The sequence below is a fragment of the Psammomys obesus genome, unplaced genomic scaffold (assembly GCF_907164565.1).
Source record: "Psammomys obesus unplaced genomic scaffold, mPsaObe1.curated_primary_1811, whole genome shotgun sequence".
NCBI classification, from domain to species: Eukaryota; Metazoa; Chordata; class Mammalia; order Rodentia; family Muridae; genus Psammomys; species Psammomys obesus.
The window spans coordinates 4,732,837-4,738,836 of record NW_026594083.1 but is presented as its reverse complement, the minus strand read 5'-3'; positions in this window follow the sequence as shown (position 1 = coordinate 4,738,836).

The window sequence follows — 6,000 nt, the reverse complement described above, 5'->3', positions numbered from 1 at the left end:
AGCTTTCTTCCCTTTCATATCTTCATGTCAAAAGTTTGACCACAGCAACTGTAATCCAGGCACAGTAATCCAGGCAGCTCTCTGAAGCACCAGAATTCCAAACACTCTCCATTCCTCTCTTTTTTCTGGTCAAGGAGGCTATGCAGCCACATGGTAGTGACTATTGCAATTTTTCTTTTCTTCTTTTTCTTCTTAGGGATCCACTAAGTGTATAAACTGTGCTAGTTTTATGGGTGTGCCAATCAAAGTGACAACAAAACAAAACAAAACCTGGTGGTTATCTAAAAGGCAGGAATGTTGGACGCATTCTTTACTTTACATTTTTCTCCCCAGTGGAGAACGTAGTAGCTAAAGTGCTCCTTTCTAGTGCTGAGCTGGAGAAGATCTGACAGTAACAGGGCACTCACTCCTGCTGTTTCACTGTGACTGTCCTTGGCTTTCATTCAGTGCTGGACAAAAAAATAAAACCCAAATTTTCCATAAGGATGCTAACTCAGGATAACATCATGACGTAAGTGTTTTTGTATGACAACAAGGGCCAAAACTTTTTATTTGTTGTTCTTGCTTCTGCACTACACTTATTAGGAATTATTTTGAAATGTTTTGATTTGTGAATTACCTTTATTGAGATTGCTCACGTCATCAAGAAACTATCAACAAAGGCTGTCACAAACATGGGAGTAGCAGTTAACACTGGCATTTAAGAATTTACTCCTGAAAAAGCAAAACAAAACAAAACACACACACACACACACACACACACACACACTTTAGTTTTGCCTCTTGATGACTAGGTACATAATCTCATTTGATATGAATTAAGTGTTCTTTACATTAAAATGTCTGGTACTCAGAAATACAATCAAGTTGCCTTATTTGGATGGTTTTATCCCACACATCTTTACTGTCTGTTCTGAAACATTTCTCCCCCAGAAGAAGCTGGTGGGAACTAGAAGAGTGACAATCTATTCTGAAAACGGGAGTATTTCTGTAGAGATGGTAGAGATAAAGATTTCAGAAACATGTATCTAACCACCCCTCAAAATATATTACTAGATTTTTGACATTTATGATAGTCAGCTTTTAATAACCATAACGAACACATGAGCCAATCAACTTTCAGAGAACAAAGGTTTGTTTTGTTTCCTAGTTACAGATTTAACACGGCTCCTTAGCCTTACTGCTTTGGGTCCGTGACCAAAAGGTACATAGTGGTGTTGGTACATGGGGGGGGGGGGCAAAATCACTCACATGGTGGACAGAAGAGAAAGAACAAAAGAGGAGGGGTTAGGGAGACACCATTCTCTTCCAGGCCATGTCTCCAGTGACCGATTGCCTAAAGTCCCACCTCTCAAAGAGCTTACTATCCTGGTAGCACCACTCAGGAGACACTGACACACAAGGCTCTGACAGACAATCATCTGCACCAGAGCATCATTTTCAGAAAAACTACCTCTACCTAGGAAGAGAAATCAAGGAAGTATTAACTAACCTGTTTAAAGTCGAGCATATGTATTTTCAAATGTTTGAGGACTTCATTTATGAAGATACTGAGTTTTGCCCAGCTTCACTCTCCAGTCCCTCCCTTACACCTCTCCTGCACATAGCTGAGGAGCTGCCAATTGTGAGTTTCTGGGTAGGAGAGAGTCAGTTTTCCTCACAGCATCATTTAATGAAAGAAGTTAGTTTTGCATCCAAAGAGACAATGAAGTGTTTGCATTTTAGATTTTGTTTGTTTGTTTTTCTCTCTTCCCTTTTCTTCCTCCTCCCTGGCATACTCTATTTTTCTTTTCCTTTCCATAAGTCCATGTGGGGCTCTCTTCCTCCAATGTTTTTGTGTGTTTTGCATTCCTCCCATTGATTGTCAAGCATGAACTAATTAATTCCAGTTTTAATGTTCTTTTCTAATAACTTGTTTTCTTTCCTTCATTTATCTATTCCTTTCCTTCCCATCTTTAAAATTACTGTGGCCTGATTGCAAAGGGTGCCTTGAAGGCTCGAGTTGTAATTCAGGTACTGATTTTTAAAACAGAATCCAAAGGCTGACTCTGGGACTGGCCTGTGTATCTACCATATGTCACTGAAATAATCTATTGTTTGTCACTGTTTTATTGTGTTCCTATTCAGTTTTATACTGTTTGGGTGTGATCTGGCACTGTTAGCTTTCTCCATTTCACAATGAACCAAGCCAGCTGGAGGAGTGTAATTTAGAGGGCTAGCACATGGGTTTGTGAATGTTGACATCTTGGTTGTACTCTGAGGGTATTGCATGAGTCTGTATACTCTGGTATCACCCAAATAAAGCATGAAGATAAAACACACATTCACACTTACTCTTCCACATATGTATAAAAATTTTTGCATTGTCTTTATTTTTCTGGAATGTCAAGCAAATGAGAATGGCAGCCTATGCTGTTATTTACAAGCCAAACTACTTTGTGTTCTTTAACATATTCAAGATGCTGTAGTGTTTAAATAATGGTGTCATATTTTTCAACATAATTTCCCATTTTATTACGTACTTTTTTAGACATCTATTTGTATCCTTCATTTTCTTTTCAGTGTGCTTGATTGTGTCTTAGTTTGCTTCTTCATTTTAATTCTTTTTTCTCAAAATATTTAAGAGGCATTGATTGTGAGCGAGCATGTAAAACTACAGTGATGAATATGACAGGCAGGAATACATCTTAGGGCAAGAACATACAATATACAAATTCATACATAGTGACCAAGCCATGACTTCTATACTAGAAAGTTTCATAAAGAAAATGAGTCCTAGCTGTGTGATAGACAAAAGAGGAGGGAACATTTTTTTAGTAGAAAGTGAAGGGGCATCAAATAACAAGAGTCAAACACAAGAAGAGGGATAGCTCATTGTGGGAGCCTCATTTATAAAAAATACAACCCCACGATGTCTCAGAATCACAAAGAAAACCAAGATCAGTGAATGGAGGCAAAGGGGGAAGGGTGTGGCTTCAGGATTGTGGGTAGGATTCTTTGTGCTGAAGGTTATGGGAAAGGGGCTAAGCTTTATTCCAATTGAAATGAGAAAATGTTAGGTGGTTTAGGCAGAGATGTGATACGATGTGATTTGTTTTTAAAAGATCACTATGGCGCCTGCAAAGTGAATAAGGAGGGCAAAGACAGAATTGGAAAATACAAGCACAGAGATATTATTTTGTCCTAGACTACAATGTAAGTCACAGAACAAGTACCCTTGTCTCTTGACTCCAATTCTCTTTATCATTTTACCCTGTGACCTCATCATCTTCTATTTATTTTTCCATCATTTTGTCCTCCAGACATGATCTTCCTGCGTATCTTCTCTGATGATTCTATCAGTTACTCAATTATCTTTTTATTTATTCTTCTCATGGACTGACCTTGCTGGGTTATAGAAACATGTCGTATTATCTTTATTAGGGAATGCCCTCTATTCAGAGTATGCTGAGTGTAAATGTTGCATATATAATTAAAAATTAAAATGTAGTTCTGGGATAAAACCAACAGATATTCACCCTGAGAAGAAATTGAGGGAAAAAAGGCAATAGTGGGGAAAATACAAATTTTTAGTATGTGCAAATCCTTGTATTGATGATTTTTCCTGATTCTATTTAATTTCCAGGGTAAATTAATTATCTTCATAAAAATGATTCTCATCTTGAAGAATTTGGTTGTGGGGGATAATAAACACATAATGTTAAAAAGTGAAAGTTTTAAGTGAAGAATGAGTCATAATTTTAAAAACTATATGTTTCTTCCCCTTATTTTTCTATCATTTATTCATTAATTTATTGACTGCATAATATTTGTAGTTGATGCCTGTGTGGGGCTGGATGTTCCTTGTTATGTGATCTATGCAGTATAAAAGTTAGACATCTTTCTTGCATATTCTTTCTTGATGGTGCATGCCAGTCATCCTTTCTTCTTATCAAATCCTCCCTGTACATTCCTGGCTGCTCATGTTTGTGCTCTCCTTTCCTGCTAGAACCTCTTCATGCCCCACACATTCTCAGCACTTTCTCCTGACCTCAGACCGGAGGACTTTAAGGATCTTTCCAGAGTGAACTCATAGGGTAGTACAGCCAAAGCTGAGCTTCTTATGATCTTTCTTGCTTTCTGCTTCCTGACTCTAAAGTCTGTTGGTTTTTCAATTTTCTAATGGCCAGTTCTTTATTGGAGATCCTGTATTGTCCCCAGGAAGCCACTTCAGTGTGATGAGATTCCTGCTCTTGAGCCAGTCTTTCATCTGAGAGAGGTCCCTCTGCCCAGTTGCTGGACATTGCTTATTTAAAACTCTTGTCTGTTTGTGTGACATGATGGACCTGGCAGTATAGTCCCTCATGCAGTGGCACATTGCTTGCCTGGACTAGTTGAAAAGGATGCCAAGGTCCTTTCAGAGACTCATATTATATCAGAAAAAGTCACTACAACTCATTCTTTTTCTCAGTGCTCTCACCATTTGTGAACTGATATTTCTTTTTTCAATTTTTTTATATTACAGTTTTTTTTATTTTTTTATTAATTACACTTTATTCATTTTGTATCCCCCCCATAAGCCCCTCCCTCCTCCCCTCCCGATCCCACCCTCCCTCCCCTTTCTGCATGCATGCCACTCCCCAAGTCCACTGATAGGGGAGGTTCTCCTCTTCTTTCTGATCTTAGTCTATCAGTTCTCATCAAAAGTGGCTGCATTGTCCTCTACTGTGGCCTGGTAAGGCTGCTCCCCCCTCAGGGGGAAGTGATCAACGAGCAGGCCAATCAGATTATGTCAGAGGCAGTCCCTCTTCCCATTACTATGTAACCCACTTGGACACTGAACTGCCATGGGCTACACCTGTGCAGGGGTTCCAGGTCATCTCCACAAATAGTCCTTGGTTGGAGTATGAGTCTCTGGGAAGTTCCCTGTGTTCAAATTATCTTGCTCTGTTGCTCTGCTTGTGGAGTTCCCGTTCCCTCCAGCTCTTACTATTTCCCACTTCTTACATAAAATTCCATTCACTCTGCCCATCAGTTGGCCATCAGGCTCAGCATCTGCTTTGACAGTCTATACTGCAGAAGCTTTCAGAGGCCCTCTGTGGCAGGTTTCAAGGTTGTTTCCTGTTTTCTTCTGGCTTTCAGAGGCCCTCTTTAGCGGGTTCCGAGGTTGTTTCCTATTTTCGTTTTCTTCTGATGTCCATCCTCTTTCTTCAGGATGGGGATTGAACATTTTAGTTAAGGTCCTCTCTTTTGCTTAGTTTGTTTAGATGTACAGCTTTTAGTGGGTTTATTCTATATTGTATGTTTATATGAGTGAGTATATACCGTGAGTGTCTTTTTGCTTCTGGGTCAACTCACTCAGGATGATCCTTTCCAGGTCCCACCATTTACCTGCAAATTTCATGATTTCCTTATTTTTCATTGCTGAATAATACTCCATTGTATAGATGTACCACAGTTTCTGCATCCATTCTTCAGTTGAGGGGCATCTGGGTTGTTTCCAGCTTCTGGCTATTACAAATAAAGCTGCTACAAACATGGTTGAACAAATGTCCTTTTTCTGTACTTGCGCCTCTTTTGGGTATATGCCTAGGAGTGGTATGGCTGGACCTTGAGGAAGCGCTATTCCTAGTTGTCTGAGAAAGCGCCAGATTGATTTCCAGAGTGGTTGTACCAGTTTACATTCCCACCAGCAGTGGAGAAGGGTTCCCCTTTCTCCACAACCTCTCCAGCATGTGTTGTCCCTTGAGATTTTCATCTTGGCCATTCTGATGGGTGTAAGGGGAAATCTCAGGGTTGTTTTGATTTGCATTTCCCTAATGGCTAATGAGGTTGAGCATTTCTTTAAGTGCTTCTCTGCCATTCGATATTCCTCTGCAGAGAATTCTCTCCTTAGCTCTGTTCCCCATTTTTTAAGTGGATTACTTGGTTTGTTGCTTTTCAGCTTGTTTAGTTCTTTATATATATTGGATATGAGTCCTCTGTCAGATAGAGGGTTGGTGATGATTCTTTCCCAATCTG